Below are 22,535 nucleotides of genomic sequence, written 5' to 3' on the forward strand. Positions count from 1 at the left end.
GTCCATTTCATAAACATTGTGCCAAAGCACAGAACAAATTATTTGATTCAAGCTTTGGTTTATACTTTACTTGGAACTCAGCCCCAAATTGGTCTAGTCTTTTCTGATCCTTGAAGGGGAAAAGTAAATTATATGCAATGCAATTAAAGTTAATCTAGCCTAGCATTTAAGATCAAATATTCAGGAACAGGTATTAACATGTGAGGGAACTGAAGGTGAATTATTCTCCAGAGCTAATTGAAGAGCTTCCTCTAAGGGAAAGGAAACCTGTTTTGATACTTTATTTTGCTAATGAGATGCAACATAAAATGACTTCCTAGTTATTATGCTGAAATATGTCATGCATATTCAAAAACTATCTCTGAGGAACTGAAACAATTTAGACAAGATGAGTTACTGAATACATGAAAGGAATTGACTTCATGATGCAGCTAATGATTAGATAGGCACAACTGTTAAAAATAATGACTAAACCAAAAAAAAATGTACATTCACATTAACTGTCACTACTAAAAGTTACTGTGAGCTTGCAGGCTGAAGAGCAATTTAATTTTATTTCAAGTGTTTGCTTTTCATTTGTCTTCAAAAAGCCAAGAGTCAATTTATGTCCTTTGTACATGTGGAAAATTTAGCATCAGATTTCTTGAAGTTGTCTTATGACTAAAGTATTGTCAATTATTCTTTAAGGTAGTGCAAAAGTGCTTTAACTGTCCAAGGGTTTTGACATTGTAAGGTACGTATTCACCCAATAAATTGAAGCTAAACATGAGAAAAAAATACTACCCAAATGGCATCTGCTTAACACAACCACAAAGTACCTTCCTGCTGTCACTAAAGACTAACTAGTTCAAGGAAGAGGTGCCCAATACTATGTAAGGGTACACAGTAGAACAAACTTCCAAACTAAAATTGATAAATTCTCAACAGTTACAATTAATTGCAAATAACTGATGCCTGTTGACAGTATCTTCATGACTCTTAATGTTTTTCAGCATCCTCCGTGAGCAAAAGGTAAGTTAATGCGCCCAGGAAAATCTCCAGAATCAGCATCCAGATATGAACATTTGATCCCTTACCATTTTTTTGAAGTAAGCTAAAACTGGGTTGAGCCAGAAGAGTTTACAATACACAAAACACATAATGGAAGTAATAACCAGACCTTGAAAGGCTGGAATCATTGTCCTGGTGGAGCAATGTACTGCTGGATCCAAGCAGGCTATGAGATCCCACACCTAACCAAGGACCTCTCCTTTTTAGTAGCATGGTAAGATTAGCACTTGAGTATTACATCTTTTCCCCTCACTGGCTCCAGGGAACCCTTTTGACAAAAGGTATAATTGCATAATCTGTTTTTCCAAAGTTTAACCAAAAATGCACAGCATGACACCATCAAGAAGGTGGTGCTGAGCAGAGAGACCTGTACCTTGTCTATGCTGTCATGCCCTGGGCTAGGCTGAACGTGCTGGTGACAGAGGAAGTCATCCATTCCCCTGATTACAGTAGTCCCACACCCCTGGAACCAGCTGAGGAAGGTCTGTCCAGAATGTAACCCCAAAGTGGTGGGCAGAAGGCATGATGCACTCCAAGATGCTCAAAGACTGTCCAACACAGGATTTTTTAACTTCTGCTGTTGACGGGTTTCGACCTTCAGAGAAAGACTGCAAGGATAGGGGTCAGAGAATCTGATTCATTTTCAAGCTCTATATTAAATCTGCCTCACCCAGGATATCTAATCCTCTGTTTACAGACTTAATATCTGGTTTATTATCACCTAATGTAATATTGAGGTAATTGGTAATCTGTATATTTTTTATATGATCTTAAGGCTGTGACTAACTCCAGACCCTGCCATCCACCCTTCCCCTGGCACCCCATCCCTGTCCCTTGGAGACACTTGGGCTGTAAATGAACACAAGTTTAACAGAATCAGCTGCAGTATTAGGGCCTTAAATTCTATACATCACACCAAAGAAAAAATCCAAACAACCCAATGAACAGGGAAGCAAGAAAAGCCTTCATGAGAGAATTTCTGAAAATATTTTGGCATACTCAGCACACTTCATGTGTACCTAGCATGAGAGGGCAGAAGAGGGAGGGTAGCAATGCTTGACTAGGACAGGGAGAAATAGGCAGGCTGAAGTAAAAGTTGTTTTCAGCCGAGTTTAGAAAGGACATTTAGAACCACCTAGCCCCACATATAGAAAGGCAAAATGCCTTCACTCCAGCTTTCCTAATCAAGTTAGACAGGTTTGCTGGGTATATAGTATTTCTTGCTTGGCAAAACTGATAATTGCCCAGTTTTCAATCACAGTAACCCGCTACTGTGCTGACTAGGGCAGTTTAAACATAGAAGTAACCCACAGTAGCCTCAAGCTCCTAGAACAGTAGAGAAATTCATTTAGACCCCCATTTGCTTTTGTAAGGAAAGCGTAAAAGATCTCTATATTTTAAAATTAAGTTACTAAGCCAACACTCCGTCTCTAAATTGACATTTCACCTTGCTTGGGTGTCCTGTGAATTGCAATAGCTGGAGCTGATGCAGCTAAAAGGCCACACAAAATGTCAGAACCAGCCATTTGAGAAACTATAGAAATGTACGGGGCATCCACAACTTCTCTGGGAAACTTAGGCACACTGAAGGATTTAATGTTTCATAAATCTAACACGGGCTTGTACTGCTTGTTACTCTGATGAATGCAAACAACAAAATGAAAATATACAAGAATCCTGCTCATTTGTGAAAGGTTGTGCACTGAAAGGTGCACAAAGGCAACCCCCAAATGGGAAGTCTGTGACAGGAACTCTTGTGCTAGGATGGTGCAAGCCAGATGGCAATACAGCTGCTTTAGGAGACAAACTTGGTCTTAATAACTTGGATACCTTTATGTGGAAGTGCTACAAGTCTGAAATGTGTCACACTGAACTGCAGTGTTCAGTTTTATTACCTGAAATTCACACTAAATTCACACTAAGATCTTTGTTATACAATAGACCACTGTCATCCTTAACGTGTAGCATATTTATGGTATCTCAGAGGCTAAATGAATTTACTATTAACATGCAAACTACAATCTAACCCCCTACATTGTAAACTCAAATGATGTGTTAGTAATCCAGGTAGATTATTTCATGCTCGATGCTAGTGATTTAGAATAGAGTCCAACTCATTCACCTGCAGCTGCATTATCATTACCATTGCACTATGCACACAACCCCCCCCAGGAATGTGTCATTTGGCCAATAATGTAAATCCACCTGATTAACAGTCACAGATAGCTGACCTACTGACTAAAAGAGTGCCATTTTCTCCCTACAGGCAACTTGATTTCTCTTTCTTTCCTCCTATTCCACTACTGCCTTCTACATTAAAAATGTCTTTTGCTGACTGAAAGCTTCATTTTTTTTCATACAGAGCCTTTGCAACCACAAAGAACAAGAAAAGATATGAGAATTTTGAAATATTAAATCTGTATTTCTCACGTCTGTATCTTTTGAAAGATAGCTGGTTGTGCATCCTGAAGATTAAAGTTTTAATTGAAAATTTCCTGAGGTTTATAAACAGCTTGTTCATTCAATCCACATATCTCTTATTACCAGCATTTATTAATATTGTATATAACAAATTTGGAAGTGATGGCCTAGCTAAAACTGAATCGGGCAGAACACTGATATTCTCTCAACTGGTAGAGGATGTGCAATAAAAATATAAAACTAGGGGGAATTCATTTTGACAGTGGAAATAAAGTATCTTCATTAAAACATAGTGCTATCAGGATCTGCTTTTTTCTTGAGAGGTACTCATAAATCAGACTACTTCGTATTACACCATTAATGTATAAAAGCTTGTTTACTCTTGGTAACAAAATTGGAAATATTTTTCAAGAGCAACTGCTGCAAGGCAATCTCTGCACTTTCAACACAGCTGGCTGTGCAGACTCTAAACTGAAACTACTGTCCATAAAATGTCTCTGATTAGCACATCAACTGTTTTACTAACAGGTAAATATTATTAATAAATATTAACAGGTTTGTGCAATACAGCTTGAGTAAATAAAGAATCAAAGTATGATCTCATTCTCTCTCTCAATTATTCCCTACTTTTAGTGGAGAAGTTTTGGCTCTTTCCCTAGCAGCTTGCTTGCTTTTTTTTGCTGTGGCTCAGTTGAACAAACACAGAAACATCGCCAAATAAATCTACAAGAAGGATAAAAAAAACCCATCAAGACTCAGTATTTTTCACATGCTCTCTTGCCCACCTCTTGCCCTCCTGCATAGCAGGAGAACAACAATCTGGTATTGGCCCCTTTCCCATTTTTGAAGGTAAAGTAGCCCACATACAGGGAAGTAATGGGGCTCCCTACAGTTCCTTAGTCACTTACATGGAAAAGAAGTGTAAAGGCTCATGGCTGAGTACAGCTTTTACATGACAAAGCACTTTCTCTGTTCATTTGTGCCATTCCTTTCTACTCTGTTTATAACCCTGCTTGTTTCTCAGTTACCTCAATGAATAAAATCCATGACAGTGTGCACCAAACTCCAAAATACTACCCAGAGAGTACCTTTGCTGGTGACAATCTGCCTTCAGCTTCACTAGTTCAGAGCTTCAAAGATAAACAAAGATGGACTTGAAGCCTATCTTCAGGCAGAAGCCTTATAGTTTTCTATTTGGGAATGTGGTCCCAAGTGCCCAGGTACTTTTAAGAAAGGAGAAAAAAAAAAAGGCCGGGAGGATTTTATCCCACAGACAGTTAAGATACTGTCTTTACAAAGCCATGAGAAAAGAAGTAAACTATTTCACTCTCAGCATTCTGGAAAAAAGGCTCACTAGCAGTGATGTCACAGTTTCAGCCCTGATAGACCTGAAGGTGGTAGGAGCTAGAAAGTACATAGTGAGTTTCAACTTTAAATGATGAAAACAAAGATGTGAATGTTCCACTCATATTTCTACCGTTTCGTGTTAACTAAAATCAACCTACACCATGTAGTATGACTTAAGCATCACTAGCAGATACAATACCTGAGAAGACCAACTATCTGTTTCAAATCATTCACAAGGACAGTCTAATACAAAAAACCAGTTAAAGAACTGGATTTAGGATTTTAACTTATATGCAACATTTCTATGAACAGACACATACCAACCTAACTATTCAAACGTCAGGAAGTGGTACTCTCCAGTTTCAGAAAATGTAAATAACAGCTTATCCAATTAACAAGTATTTGGTCACCAGTACTTATGAACACCAGAAATCCAAAAAGCTAGTTTAGTTGGTCTGAATTCAATTCAGAAAGAAGTCAAGGAAGAGAAAATTGACCATAAATAACAGATATGATATTAGTTTATCTCCCCAGACTTGAGAATATAGTTACATTAAAAACAAAATTCTGGAAAATACATTTTGTGGAAACCATACTGGGGACTATTTTAAAGCAATTAATCAGGGTGAAAAATGTGTGATACAATTTTATTTTGCATGTTCTGGATGTCGTCTCCACTTTCATGTGGATTGAACCTTCTCAACATGGAATGCTTGACTGACTGATCTATAGAAAATAAAATATCTAAGTATTTTAAGTCACAGATTTTGCAAAATTACCAATGAAAACTTGTTTATTCTTCATCCAAAGCCTTTTAAAAAGGTACAGAAAAAACATGCTACCAAAGTTAAGACAATTTAATGATACTTCAGAAGAATGTAAAAAAAAAAAAGGCTTTGACAACATATCAGAATATATTTGAAATATAGAGCGGGTATTTGACTGAACACTATTCTGTCTTAGTACTGTAACAATTTCTACTTCTGACAACAGGGATCTTAAAGGAACACTGAGGATTTGGAAGCCCTCACAGGACTGGGACAGAGAAGGCCTCCAGATTCAGCTGTCCCACTCAACACCAGACCATAATCAGTTATTTGTCCACTCCCATCTTTACTTTTTCAAACAGAGGTTCCAGTCTCAGCTGTAGCTTTTATATTTATTATAGTAAATATATTTGATAAAAATAATACAAATGCAATAAAGCAAAGGAGTCACATGTAGCCAAAGGTGTACATAAACTAAGTGAAACAGCTATCAGAAACAGACTTAGTAAGTTCATGTAAACGTATGATGGTCATCACAAAGCAGGTATTTTATATGTTCAGTTTGTTGCATTTCAAAAGCAGAACTAGGTTTTGTGGCAACTCATGAAAATTTATATATAAATACCTGTCAAACCCATCCTTCCTATTAGATCCATCTGTCTTAAACTGTTCATCCCGGTATTTTCTCTCTGCAGGTTCTGAATAGCTACTACTTTCTGCTGCAGTACTATGTGGAATCTTACAAGCATAAACTAAACCAGAGAGTACACAGTCAGACTGCTCATATGGATTTCACACAGCCCTTTTAGGAAATAAGGACAAGTGATATTCTTGCCTAAAATTCATTATCCCAAAAGGCTGATTTCAAATTTTAGCTTAAAAAAGGTCATGAGTTTCTACATCACAAGAGCAAGAGCCTTGTTTAGAATCCCCCACATTGTCACTCCACCAGTATCAGCGTAAGGATGATAGCGCTGGATTTGGCTCTGCATATTGTCACCACCAGAATGACTGAAACAATACATGTTGCCAGAAGAGTGGCACTTTCTATGTTTTCAGGACCAACCTATTAGAATCTTGAAAAAATTATTGCATCTTTAGATTAAAAAAGAAAGATAACATACATTTGCCCCCTCCCAAATACTCTATGGACCCTTAAAAGAATTGGTTTACAATTTAGATAACTATATTAATGATAAATAGGATAATTACCTTTGAAAACAGAACCATATGGAAGCAACTGAATTACTGAACACTGTGGATTGGCTGATGTTTTCACAGTTCCAAAATGAGATGCACAAGTTGAGAGAATGAAAGATTTTCCCTCCCCTAGATGGTAAGCTGCCTAGGCAGTAATTGATTTTAATCACAGATTCCTGACAAAATTCTTTGCCTAGGAAGGGCTCAGTAGCTACTGATGTCTGAAGCTGAAAGAACGCAGTGCCTATTTTCAGTCATTTTATGGTCCAGTTCCCAACAATCACATTGAACTTTCAGTGGCATAGTTTACAACATTATTATGCCCTCTTGTTCTGTACTTTACTGCTTAGTTTCAATTGTAGGTGCAATTTAAAACGAATTTCCTAAAATGCCATCTATCTTTTCCAAGCCACCAATTGAGCTATCAGTTTATAGATATATATTACCTAATCCACTTGGTTTAGCAGGTTACAGTATCATATTTTCTATTCACTCCTTGACCTCAGTTTTTATATATTGGCTCCAGTATTCTTGCCAGAAACCATCACCAAAATTCAACCCAGTCCATTTATGTCCACTATCACTTTCAAGTGAGTATAGTTAAATGCATTTCTCCCTACATTCCAAACATTCCAAACTGGATCATGGGAGAACCACTTCCAGTAATTTTTAATGACACCACAACATTTTTTTTTCATATTTGCTTAAGTATTTCTGGTCATTCCATAAAATACATGAGACAGCCACTCACCCACTATATAATGAATAAAGGATTTTTCATATTTTCTTCTTTTCTTCTATGTTTCTTTTAACTGCTTAATGCATCCCATAAAACTTGAAATCTTGTTTGTCCTTTAATACTGTAATAAGATGTCTCTAAATTATCTGTCTGCTTCTCCTGTGTTGCCTCTGAAAACAGTCACAGAAGTCCAAGGACCTTAGTCAATGCAAGTGCTTGAGTCCCTTGGGTTTCAGATCACTTTCCCAGCCATGAAATCTTGAAGAGCATTCTCTGATCATACTCTTCAGAAATTACTAGATATGAATCCTAACAATGCCCCTTTTAACTGGTGTAAAGGATGAAATAATCACAATCAACCTATGATGCTCTCCCCTGTTGTATTTCTTACCAGGCAAAAGAGAAAGAGATTAAATTCCTGGCACTACCTCAGTATCTCAAGTAAAATCATCTGTATTTCAGAAAGAAGAGATCTAAAATAGATTCACTAGTGGGGCTTTGTGGAAGACTTGAACCAGCTCAAATTCAAATAATTTTGTTTTTAAAACAGATTCAAATATTCGCAAGGAACACAAGTAACACAAATACAAGAAGCTCTCTGACCTTCATAGAATAATTTCTCTTGTTCGGGCTTTATATAAGCTACAGCAAAAAGAAGAAGGGTTAACTACATCATGTACTTGAAACAATCACATATTTTTTCTTTATTGTGTTTAGCACTAGAAAAAATATAACTGCACCACAGGGACCTCTTAAATTAAATACCATGTACAGTCCCTTCATTTGGCTGATACACCAATGGCATATTGTGTGTAGCCACAGATGTTCTTTACTGGGTTGTGATGAAACCGATCTAATTTTGTGAGATAAATGAGGTGTTCTGATTTAAGGACTTGTTTTCCCAGTGTAACAAAAACATCAAAAGAAGTGAAGCCTTCTGCTACTCAGAGTTCAGATAGATAAGATAATTTCTGTCATGGCTTCTTCCTTTTAAACCTGAATTTCAGAAAGTTATATGTGAAGGCAACATCCCTCAGCTATCTGGGAGATGTCTGGAAAACAGAAAAAGATGAAACAGATTTATAAGCTACATTAATTTGAATATTAATTAAGTATGCAGAACACTGCTTTAGTATCAGTGACAAGATATTAGACAGAGGATCAACATCAAAGAATGAACAAAAACATACCTATATAATTTTTAAAACTGAGTCTAAGGGGCTCAGGGACTTGGTACTGTGGTATGGCATAGAGTGCAAGATCACCTATGTCCTGACTTGACAAGGTGCCAATTTACAAAGCCATCTGATGGTGTATTCGATGTGAGCTGCTGGCCTCCATCCAGTTCTCAGTCAACTGATGTCATCATCTTACCCACTGACGCTATCCAGCAGCCTCAGCTGAGGAATTAATATCACAGGGAACTACAACATCCTGTCCACATATAGAAGTGGCAGAAAAAATTTCTGCTGTTGAAAAAAGTAGTTTGACATTTTTGGAGACCATATCTGGCACCTTTAAATAGCAAGAACATTATTTTATTAAATGACATGGAAAGATTCTGTGCTGGTTTTCCAAAGATGTCCCCACACTCTGTGATGCAAAACAACTCTGAACAAATTTGTTGTAGCATTGGAAGCAGACAGCTCTGTTTGCAGAATGATCCCTTGGCTAGTTTATCCCTACTCAGGAGGAAATTAGGTAAGTTCAAATGGTGTGCTGCTCCCATGTGTCTACCACTGTCAAGATTATCCCTGTAAGCACTTGTTGCTGAAACACAGAAGCAACCAGTCTCACCAGCCAAATAAATGAGGGTGGAGAGCAATTATGATAGATCTAAGTCACGTAACGTCAGTCTTACCTTGCTTCTTGAAGGACCACAGTATTTCTCAGACTGCCACAGCACTTTGGCTGTGCCATTACAAGTCACTATTGACATAAGCTTCATCCTTGTACACCTCAAACACCCCAAAGCATCTTTGCCGTGTCCTCCCTGCTACCTTTGCAGTACCCTTGCTGTGGAGTCTTCTCTAGCTGAGCATTTAAGGCCCCTACATCTCATAATTTTAACATGGAAACTAGGGTCTGGTGAAAGCATTACTCTGGATTACATTGAATAGGAGCTATTTTTCCTAATGAGTAGCACAAGCTGGCAATATTTCCTATAATGATTATAGTAAGTAATTAAGGAAGTTTAACAGTAATGTAAACTAATATTTTCACAAAAACAAATTAGACTGTGATTAAAAATCTCATGACTACAAGAGCAATACAGACTGTGACTCTAATGTAGGATAAAGTATATTCTCCTTTATAATGAGTAATAAAGCACTAAAATGCTCTCACCCTGAAAAAGCATCTCAGATTTCAATGTTCTAGAAAGCATGAGAGCTAATAGTCTTTGCAGGCAATTACATCCAATTACAAAGAACTTTCTCAGACAAAATAACTTTTTCTTATTTCAGGAAACTTCATGGTGCAAATTATGAAAATTTGCATTTTATTGCTATTACTACTTTGTTGTTGTTGTAGTGCCCGTAGGCACCACCCAAACAGGGGAGCCTATTGTGCTAAACATTGTGTAAACACATGAAGACAGCTACTTTGCCCAAATGCAGAAAAGTGTGAGGAGGTCACACTATTCTTCTCATTTAATAGTAAGCTGAAGTACAGGGGATATAAGTGATTTGTTTAAACCATACAGAGTTTATGGCAGAGAAAGGAGCCAAGCCCAGCTCTCCCTAGAACCAACTCTAGTAGCAGGACGAGAAAAAGCACCTTTTCCCTCTAAGAGGCTCATCACACACTATCTTTGGGAGGAAAAAAATATAATTGATTCTTTGCAGAACTGGAGCTTAACGGCTTGTAACTGTAGTCAAATAATTCAGTGCCAAATGACTATGATTGTTTTAATGATTCATTGACATACCCAGACCCCATACACATTAGAGGCACTTGGTAACTGATTTGTCTCATTGGAAGCTGTACAAAGTAGAATTCAAACATCCTTCACCACTTTCTTAATGAAATAAATTTATCTTCTAATAGAAGTCCTTCAGTGTTCTAGATCTACATTTTACATTCATATATACTCTGTATCTTGTCTGTTTGCATTAAAAGAAAATCCTTTTGATCAATGCTCTGGCAACAAAATTGCACTGCCCTGAATACAATTCTTCTCAGCCAGCCTGCAGTGTAAATGATACTTAATAGATAAAGAGACATGCTGTCAGATCAGCTATGCATGTGTTAAAGCTCAATTGTCTCTAAGGCACCAAGTAATAAAAAGCCTTTCAGATAACACATTGCTGTCTAGCCTCATCTGTAATACATTTCAATATAAGCAACAGGGCTTCTTCCCCCCTCTTCACTCTACTTCCCTTTGCATAAAGACTCCATTAAGGCAAATGCGAAAACTTTATCACTCACAAACTGCTAGACTGAGACAAAGGAAACCAAGGTATCTGACCAGTATTATACTTTCTCTTAGTGTCAGAGGTGGCACTAGAAATCAGGAATTTACAGGTTCCAACCCATTACTAGCTCATCAAGCTATATCCCTTCTGCTGTCATCCAAATAGTATGTCAATGGTTTATTCTACAAAAAGATTTACTGGAAGACTTAATGGTGTTTTACTCTTCCTCATTAGGATTACCCAGTGCAGAATAAGCTCCTTAGTGTGTGGTACAGAAATGACCACAGTCACACAGATCCTCTTCCATTTATTTGGGCAGCATCCACTTCCAGTCCATTCCCTAACAAGAAATGGAGAAGTTCTACGAAATCAGTAACTGAGTCCTGGGAGTGCTTTTGCAAGCACAGCTTAGTGCTGTGGGGTATGGGATACTTCCACACCCTCCTGAGCCAGGTTTGTACTGAGGACTTGTTATGTTACTAGCATATAAATTTGTTTCGAATTACAACATTTTGAGATTTAAAATATACAGCTCTAGCTTTTCTTTTTCCGTATTTCCCAGTCAGCTACAAAGTTTGCTGAAATTTTTGACAGTCAGTATTTGCAATTTAAATAAAAAGCAATTTTTCACCAAGACAAAACACTACCATGGTGGATAAAGAAAAAATATACTTTGGCTGACAAAAAGAAAATTTCAGCCCATTAAAAACATGGGTCTCTTTCCCTTCCACTTGCAAAGGGAGTAGCCATGGATTACTTGTTTATAGTCATCATAAGATCAGGACTATGAAGATCCATGCAGAAAAAAAAAAAAAAAAAGCAATATCATGCCAAAGAGAAATTTGATATAACTGGTTAGAAAAGGAACTTTAAGGGCAAGTGGAGACTCTTTATTGGACTGCTATGAGAACACCACACTTTTTTTGGACAACATAAGAAGCAGAAGGCGAAAAAACTACTGAGAATTGCATCAGTATCGAGACACATTGCAAATGTTCCTGAAAGTTAGTGCACAAACCATGTCAGCCTGAGAGAAAATAGAAGTGGTTTGGGAAGTTCATATGTAGCTACTGAAGCTACTGACTTTGTCCATAAAAATTATTTCAAAGCACTGCCTTCATCTCCAGCATTGTTTCCAGCTGTGTTTAAACAAGTCTGATTTCCTTTATCATCTGCAGCTGTATTTCCTTTCTCTTTCGCTTTCTTTTGAAAGCAGTTCACTGTGATAAATCCAAAGAAAATGCAGCTTCATTCCAAGGGTTTTTTATTTCTTCTGCACTCTGATGGTCACTGATCACAGACAAGTATTATAAAAGAGAAACTGAGACTGAAGTTATACTAAAGGTGAAGTAGTTTAATGTACACGAGGACTCATAGGTTTGCCCTTAAAAGCACATATAAAAAGTATACCAGAGCCAGGGCACTGATCAACCCTAGTCCTCTCTGCTCATAGGAATGATGCACTTGGTCTAGGTTGCCTTCTGTAGCATTAATATACAGAATACAAGAAAGTCTATACACCAAAACAAGAAAATCCACCCCCCACACCCCAAAGGCTCCACTGAACAGGCAGGATGAGAGAATACATGTACATTATCATGTTAATGCTGTTTTAGAAAACGTTGTGAGAAGAGAGGAGAGAGGGAAGGGGAGAGACAGCAGTTATTTAATTATCTGTCATCTATGTCATGCCCTCTTATTCACTCACATCCACATTCATACACACTAATAGCACTTAGGCAAGAAGTGCGGGGGGGGGAGGAGAAGGAAAAAAGGAGGGGCTGCATAGAAAGCTAAGCTAAAAATAAAAATTCTCTACAAATACAGATTACAAGGCCTGTTTTTCCAAGATATATCAAAATCTTGGAGATAAAAAGAGAGGTCAGAAATTCACCCTCTGTACAGCATAACTGATAGCAGGGGCAGTAGTGACACAGACCACAGCTTCATTCATAGATACCTCTGAAAACCTGAATTAAGCTGCTTATTGTCCTAGGACATAATGTGACCAGCTTTACAGAGATCAATGTCTTCTCTACAGCTGCCTGCTCACCAGCTGAGAAATCAATCCCCTAAGCCTCAACAACTGCCAGAGGAGCAACCAAGGGCATGCAGCCCTAATACTAATTTTAAACAGAGATTAGAACACCTATTTCCCCAGCAAAGTGTTTCTGCATCAGATTGTAGGAAGTTCCATTCAGAGCTGCTGCCACAACCGCCAGGGAAAAGGAGAATGAGATCTCACTTGGTGTGTGCAAATTGTGATATCTAAACAGCACAAGGTTTTTCCCTGCTATGTATCTCTTTCTTTTGTGAGATATCCTCATAGCACCTGATCTAGGTGCTCTCAGTCCACAGAATGCCTTCATCTCTTTGGTAAAAGTATTTAACACTTGACTTCCTTATATGCTGGAAACAAAATCCACCAATGTGCACAGACTGTGCAGTTACCGGTGAAATCTTTGATATATACCCATAACCAAAGAAAGATACAATTTTGTAATTGCTGATGGGCTTTTAGTGACAGCCTGAAAGAAAGGGAAAATACTAAGCTATGTCATGCAGAGGTGTGCTTTCCCTCTTTGGAGATGATTTTGCATTCTGAGAGCTGTGGGAGGAGGAAGGAAGGAACTTCTTGCAAATGCTGTAAAGTCCAGAGCACAGCACTGAGGAAGGCTATCACTCAGTTTTTAGCTCCCTCTTTGAGGGCTTGGGAACAGCTGCTGCACTGATGGGCTCAGCCTTGGCAGCTGCCGTGCAATGACTACAGTGACTGGAAGACGTGGGTCTTCCTAAGTCATTCTGGGTTCTCTGACAGTTCAAGATTTGAGATTTAGAGATGATCATCTGCATGCTGCACTGCAGGAAGATACATGTGGGGACGACACACTTTTTTGTTCTAATACTCTTCAATCTGTTGTAAGAATTACTTCTGATTAATTGAGTTAAACAATCTGGTGTGATTTTCTGTCCCTATAAGTTAATGAAGTTTTCAGTTATCTTACTCATCAGCATGCAAGTCTAACTCCAACATGATTTAGAAAAGAAAAACAGACAGTAAAGAGGGTGCTGAACTCCCTACCTACAGCATTTTCAAGCTCAGTCAGTTGCTGTCTTTGTGTCCTGTCTTTGCCAAGTGTGTGTCTGGATACACGGTGCGTGTGAGAGATGCTGAGTGCCCACCTGACCTCCCTGCTGAGTCAATAAGCAGGAGGATCTCAGATCAGCGATGCTCTCTGAACAAGGTATTTGTGAGACCTGGGCCAAACTGCCAAAGCTCATGGTGCAAGGGACTCTAAACAGTTTCTATCCACTAATTGCCTGGGTAGAATTCAAATGAGTGATGAAATATGTCTATGTTTTTAAATCCAATTAGAAATTTATATTCACAGTCTTCAATTTCCCATCAAGAACCTACAATACATTTTGAAGTCATACATTTAAGTGTGTTGTTCAAGAAAGCATACACGGGAAATAAAGGAACGACAATATATCCTTATGATGTATTGATCCTTACAGGTCCCATCCAACTCCAGATATTCCATGATGCTATGACATATATAAGTGGTACTTGTAAATACCAGAGCACATGAGAAAAACAAGCTCTCTGCATATTTCTTGATGAATAAATCCAGTAATCACAGCTTTCTCACACATACCAGAAAATGACAGCACAGAGAAACCAAAATGAATAGAAACAAGTGGGTACATGGTAAGCGTTGTGTCCCCAAACTAAACAGATGGCTTTGCATTCAGTCCTCTGTAAACCAAGGACAGCATCCCCTATGTCAGCAGGGGTGGGGAAAGATATAAGACAGAATTGGACATTCTCATGTCCCAAAGAAAAAAGATCAGAGGAACTTCTGAAAAGGGATAAGCAGGCACTAAGAATGATCCACTCCTTTGTAATGTAGTGATTTCAGTCCCTCCTGCATAATGTCTCAGGTTGCAGCAGACAGTATTTGAGGAGGTTGGGTTAGTACACAGTGATGCTAAACAGTATTCCCTGCTTTAAGCAGAGATTTTAATAAACAAACAAAATCAGGATGTGAACATCCCGGAGACAAAAAAAGGCACCCTCCAAAACCAGCATAACAGAGAGGGAGAAAATGGTTACAGATAGAAGAAGAGGAAAGTATGACTGGATTACACATTAAACATTTTGGAGTTTGGTTGCTTGTTTTCTTACTAACTGTAAGAAAAAAATGTTAGAGGATGAAGGAAAGGACTATTTCACAGCTCAGATTTAGGACTTTTTTCCTACATTCTAAACTCTACAGGAAAATATCAAAACTGATACACAATAATAAAATAGTTCTTCAGATTTCACTCCTTTCATTAGGTTTTCATCAGCAATGTGTCCAAGACTTTTGGCTGATTGCAAATTTGAAGTCAATCATAAAAAAGTTACTGTATTTTAAATGCATATGTATTTTATCTTTCACTGTATGATTTCACAATATATTGTGTACATCGTACAGATATGTGTACAAGATAGACCTCATTTAAAGAATGGATTAAATAACTGCACAGTCCTTGCATTCAATGCATACTATCACTAAAAAAGTTTAAAGAGGAGATAACATTTACTGAGAATCATTTCTTCTCCTTTAAAGTAGAAAGTAAAATATTTTCTAGCTAAATGAGGAATGACTCTCAGAACATAAATCAGCATTTTAACTGAATTGAATTAATTGACATATGGTATCTTAAGGGGAAGACTGTAATTTTTCAGGAATATCTTAATCCAAATGCCTTGTTCATAAAATGAAAGTTCATAAAAAGGGTGAAAATAACAAAACTCTTCCTTACTGGTTAATATTTCTTGCAAAAGTTGCTTCCAGGAAATATATAGCTCCTGTACTGATGAATGCAATCATTCACAGAGATGCTCAGGGGCTTACAGCAACCCTATGTGAACTCAAATTGCAAATAAACCCATTTTATATATGAAATAAAAACAAGCTTTTTGTACTAAAATAGAATCATCAATAGAATGGAAAATATTTTTTTAGTAAGGAGAACACATTTCCTTAGTCCTGAAATGGATGAAGTGTTTGGCTTTCAGTTCCACACTGTAAAGAAACTTGGATCATCTGGGTATTCCATAAATTTCTACAGAAGTAACATGGGAAAGGATCCTGATCCAATTAAAAGTGCTTACAAAATTCTCTGTAATTTTAATGGAACAAGGATTTTACTCAGCATATCAACTTTTTTTTTTTTTTTGTAAATATGTGTCTATATAAATTAAAAATATTCTGTTGCAAATACAGGTCTAATATACTGCTGTGATTCCAGCAGGATGAGTCTGAAACCACAGAAGCAGAACTAAGAACATGTTCTATTATATGTAATAATATATAAGATATAATAATAACAATTTCCAAAGCAGGAGAATAATACCTGTTGACTGAAGACAGAGCTAAGAACTCATACAGGAAATTTTCTCTCACAGTCTCTCTCATGATCAGCTCAAACCAGAAGCTTGATTCCACTGTTCTTGTAGAGCAGCCATGTCCCTTACTTCCAATGAAAGATTTCTGGAATACAAATAAAAGGCTCAGGATTAAATTTTGTAATGACAACTCAACAATATTGACCTTTGGAATACTTCTTTTCTGAAAACCTTCCACCTTCTGTTAGCATAGTTAACTCAGTAAACAGCTTTTGATCTACCAGCTAAAGTCTAAATATTTTGAAGCTTATCTTATTGCACTGTATTTCTGCAAGACCCAAGCCAGGAAGATGCTTAGCTGCATACCTGATTTTACATGCTGGGGTTATTCCCTTGCGATCAAATTCCTCATGTACTTAAAATATGGTGCTGGCCTAAGAATAATTTGATTTTCTTCGTTGATTTTTCAGCCTAAATGGATTTGTATTTTCATGTAGTCCTTTTCCTATGCTGACCCTTTTGAATTTGACTGTCTCCATAATTAACTTCCTGTTCATTTTTACAACATCATTATCAAAGTAATTAGTTCACAGGCTGCTTCGCTCTGAATCTGATATATTTTTAAAGCAGCAATAGCTCAAACCATGACATCGCTTCATTTTTTGTAAATACCATCTTCTACATTCATAACTAGTTTTTTAATAAATGCCTCTGGCAAGTAGTATGTTAGAGCCCTCCAGCTGGTGATTAAAATATCCTCTACGGTAAAAAATCCCCTAGCCTGGTCCTTCCTGAATTCTTTCTCAGGTTTCAGAAATTGAAACTGTGCAGTCTCTCAGAGCTCAACCAGGAGGAAATGAGAGCAGTTTCAAGGCTATTCCTGGGCTGTCCTCTGGCTATTATTATTTGGATGTGTCTGAGAGTCTGCCTAAAGCTACAGTAAAATCATTGTATAGCACAGCTTGAATCACTGCAACACTGTACACTGCATCACCTAGTAGGGATATCTTGTCTTAAATCACTGAAGAATCTGGCTATCACGGACAAGAGATTTGTTTCTCCTTTCTGTAACTCAAGACATGTAAGACATCTTTCCTTTATACCTAACTCAGGATTTCTTTCAAATCATACTTAAATATTTTGCGTAGTCATGGTTTCCTCAAATCTAATATATTTATTTTTCTCCACTTATATATTCTAGATCTCTTTCTTTGTGCCTTTAACTAGTCAATCATTTATTTTAACTTGCAAAAGCACTTGGGGACAGAATTTGCAGGAAACTGAGTACAAGGAGTTATGTTCTTCTGGTTTTTATTTTTAGTTTTCACTGTTTGGGAAATTAGTATGATCTTAATTCACTGGAAATGAAGCTACTTTAATTTATTCATTGGTAATTCTCAAAAGAAACTTTAGGATTTTTGTAGCCAGACCTATTCATCTGGAAGTACCGTCTCTATTTTTAATGATCTGCTTTTGCTTTTAGCACACTGCTATCAGGAACTGAAGAAGTTATTTGGACGTGTTTGCAAACACGACTTTCTAAAGAAAGTTTCATCTGCTCATTTATTATTTGCCTTGAAGCTCTCATCAAAGGTAGATGACAGAATGTTTTTCCAGCTACCTGCCCTAAATCCTTTGAGGAGGCTTATTTATGTCATTATTACAGTATAAATGATTGTATTGATATTACTAAGGTTTTACCATTTACTTCCTTTCCACCTCTTATGACAGGAATTTAAATGCATGCAGCTGTCACTTTTTCTCAGTTTCAAGAACTATAGGGAGGTTACTTTCAAGAATCTTCATGATGGACATTTCACTGCACTGGAAAGGCATTTAGAAGTCTGTTTTGTGAGTCTACATTTGGTGAGGATGGCATTGAAGGACCTGAAAGCTGGTGAACAATAAAAAGGGCTTCTCAGCTGCACCTGTAGGCATACTTATACCTAAGGCTCTGGAAGGAGCAGGCTGTAAGCAACAGCTGAAGGAACACAGATGGTGGCTCTCACACAACTCCCACAATGAGCAACCTGAGATCTCTTCCTCCATTTGTCTTGACCACTAACTATGCAACCTTGGATCTACTCCAGTTGCTGCTACCCTCCTTGTGCCTTTGCACACTGGAAGAGAAAGAGTTGCTGTGGCAGGAGGACCATGTAAAGGTACCTCTGCTGTATTTGTGCACGTTTTTATTGAGCAGCCCCAATAACCATGTTTTTAACTCTTTTAATTTAATCTTCTACCACTAAAATCTACTGCAAAAGTTTAGTGACGTACTTCTCATTCCATTCATGTGAAATCCAGAAAGACAGACAGCTTTGCCCATTTCTAGCAACAGGGAGAGACTGCATAGGCAACACACAGAGTCATCTAGCTGATGGCAGCATGGACCATCACAATTGTGATCAGTGAGACCAAGTTTTAGGAGAAATCAGCTGAAACTGAGATGAGTTTTTCAAGTGTTCATCAATTTTCCAATGCAACATGTTTTACAAAACCACGCTAAGAGCTTGGCACACAAGGTACATGAGGTGTTTCAGCCAGCTTTCTTTAACCAGAAATATCTTTTCCCGTATTAATTATGTTTTGCTTGTGCTTTGGTGTATTAATCCCATCAAGAGTTGAAGACACAATTTAGGGTTTGTTTTCACATTTATTATTACCAGATCTGTGCACTGGGGATCCATTTCCCATGTCAGAAGGTGCCTGAGTTAACTGTGCAGAAAAGGAACCCACCATTTCTTTGCGTGATAGGGAAAATGGATGATTAAAACTTTAGACAGGTTTGTGGTCTGACCAGTTCGAGTGGTTTTGTATTGTGACATGCTAAAGCTTGAAAATATTATACAGCTTGGGAGAAGCTATCCACTGTGTAGTAATTGCCGTTCTATGCTTGCTTTATGTTTACACATTATTATCTGACTGCCCATTTAGGAGAAATAATTAGAACTTAGCTAACTATAAATAAGACAGATTTGTTCTTTCTGGCAAATTCCTTAATGCAATTGATTACCCTTGGCAGAAAAGCTACCATGGCATGAACCTCTGAAATAAAACCTGCACAATGATCTTTCCATCTGTCTTACAACCATAATTAAAGACAGCAGCAGTAAAAAGAATGAGAGCTTGAGGTCTGGTTCTCAAGTATGCATGACATCTATCATTAAGTTGACAGACAGGCTTATTTGCCTTCATTTCACCGTTTTGATCTTATTTCCTGCTAGTACAAGGAGACCCGTAGGGGACCAACAAGTCTGACGGATGCATTCTGCTTTCAGCTACACCAGCAGAACTTTGAATGACTCCATTCAGTTGCACCAACGTTGAAGAAAAAGTAAAATTTTACTCATTGGATACAGACAAATCTAGAGGTTTTTAGTGAGATGTGCCTGTGGGAGACATAAGGAAAATAAACATTCTTTTTATGTGACATAATAGTTTAAATTAGTTCTGTCCAGTTTCAGATTATGATGGACCAATGCAGAGAAACCTGCTAGTATAGAAACTTAAGGGAAGTGAAGTTTCTAGGGCTACCACCCCAATTGGGATAATTTGCCATAGGCCTACTGAAATGAAAATTGACCTATGACAACTTGCTCCAGTTGCAGATCTAGCCACTCATACATTTCATTCAACAGCTTTTGGCCTGGTCAGGCTTTTGTTGAAGTTTCAAATCTACTTTCTGAAATAATTGTGTTCATTCACTTTATATGTTCCCTCCTTGCCCTGCCTTCCCTCTCTTACAAGTGCCTTGTAGTATGTGAAGCAAAAAGATAAAGAAGCTGGTTTGTTATTGTGATCCACCACATCAGAAAATATTGGATCTCTTGCCTCAAGGGAAGCAAAAAAGATTCTTCTTCGTAACAGAATCTAATGAGTCCTGGCTGAGGTTCAGATTACACAGATTACTTATTCTCTGTTAAAAGCATAAATATAATTGTTTCAGAAAACACCAACAGCTCTACAATATTGGAGTTTGAAACTAGAATTCTACAGATAAATAACTTATTTAGAAATTTTGTCAGTTTTATTCATAACCAGTCAATATTATAAAAATTTAAGTAAACAACTTTGTCTCAAAATGTGCATTATTTGATAATTTGAGAGGCTGTAATATGAGATTAGTTATTAGTTAATAAAGTATCTATGAAGCACATACACTTCTGGAAAGAGAAGTAGTAGTCTGAGGGTAGAAGTTCTGTATTTGAGCACCATCTAAGTCGGTTAGTAAGGAAAGGTCCTAAGGGAAGGCACTGCCTCCTGCGGTTTGAATCTGACACAGAACAGTCTTTCCCTGTTGGTACGAGTTGGCTTGAAGCAGGCTGTTGCTTGCCAGCTTTGCCTACCCTCCTGCAGATGCTCTCAGGCCCTGCTGTCGGTTACCACTGCCAACGGTGGTACCTCCCACGGCCACGAAGCAGACAAGCGCAGTCACTGTAAATGTTATGGGTTGCAAAAGATGGCAGTTCTGATCCGTCTCAAAAACACGCAGCTGAGAACAGGCAAACTGATCTTCAGCCTACAGAAAATCTCACACAGGGAAACCTTTCCTCATTGGCTGCGACCTATCGTTTACAGAGTTTTTAACCTAAATTACCTCATTCAATGCATAAAATGGAAAGAAAATGAACATTTAGGCATGCAATGAGTGTCTCATTTTCCACTCCTTACTCTGGTAGGTAGGTAACACCTGCCTCAGATCAATCTTATAGGTAAGAAAGCAAGATATTTCTGTATAATAATATAGAGAAAAGTTACCTGTGCAGGTGTTTTCAAGTCTCAAAGTCATTGTTCTGTTTTCTTTCTTTGTCAGATATGTTATTCCAGTAAATGAAATACAGTTGATCTCAACTGGAGAGCCAATAATCAATTTGGAAACAATAACGAACAAATCCATTAATTATATATATATATATATATATAATTTATGTTTCCTTTATATTTTTGTAGGGCTTCAGATTGGATAATATACAAATCAAACTGAAATTTCCTTATGTCAGATTAAACACTGGTTTCCTCCTCTTCACCAAACTGTTCCTTATCCTTGGTGCAGACCACGGAGCCTCTCATACCTGCATCAGTTTCATTAATCTACATTATCCTGCAGCATTTTCATCCTAATTTAGCACTTTAAAACAGATAAACCGCAAACCTGAGGAGAATCAGGGAGAAGGGGGAAGTATATAGTAAAAAAATAGTTCCTAAGCAGAGAGCAGAAAGATAAAAAAAGAACATGAACATAGCAGAAAACAGCCAATCTTCAGATTCTGTGGGTAACTCCAAAGGAAACTGCTGTGATCCTCCAAACATCTCCATTTGGATATGTGTCAGAGGTTTCCCACACAAGCCTTGTGCTCCTTTCTCAGTTCTGGTAAAATTGTTCCAAAACCTCTAAGATTATGTATCTCTCTCTTCTTGCAACTTCCCCTGTTCTTTTGCTCAAGCCAAGATGCGTGGCTGGGGCATGTCTACCCTGCCCTTCCTGGCTTCTCCATCTGAATTAGATGCTCAGTGGGATAGAAGAGGACAGTGAAGCCAGAGGACTTATCAGGTTCAACCCTTGGTTTCCACAGCAGCATCTGGCAGCTAGAGCTGCACCTCCTGCAAGAACCACAGCCAGTTGCTTAGGGGCTACTTCCCGCTGCTACCACATGCTCAAAGGGATAAAGTCCAGCAACATCAACTGAAATCCTTCTTGAAGGCTCCAGCTGCATCATGGTCTCTCCCAGTTTCAGTAACATGCCCAGGGGAACAACTTTTCTGTTAAAAGCCTGGCATGTTATCACTGTGTCCAGCTTTTTTCTTCATGTACTCTGATCTGGGATTAAATGCACTCCCTGCATGAAGCGCCATTAAGCTTGATTTCTGCATGTGATATCCAGACGGGTTGGCTTGGCCATCGCTACCTGCCTCCTCTGTCCATGTACAGACCCCACGTGGAGTCAGTCCCTGCGCAGCGTCTATGTACACTGCAGAGCCACTTACTGCTGCAACAGTTCAGAACCCTTAGCCATGTGAACTGAGCCACAGCCCAAGAATGTCAAGATAAAAAGATTATAGTTATAATTTTTATCTATTAACTTGTGGGTTCTGAGCCTTCAGGTTAGGCTCTGTTCACACTCTGAATGTTTTGAATGATACCATGAAGGCTTGATCCTTATTCAACTTACTTCTTTTTTAAATGAAAACAGACTGTC

This window comes from Falco cherrug, chromosome 11 (assembly GCF_023634085.1).
Source record: "Falco cherrug isolate bFalChe1 chromosome 11, bFalChe1.pri, whole genome shotgun sequence".
Taxonomy (NCBI): Eukaryota; Metazoa; Chordata; class Aves; order Falconiformes; family Falconidae; genus Falco; species Falco cherrug.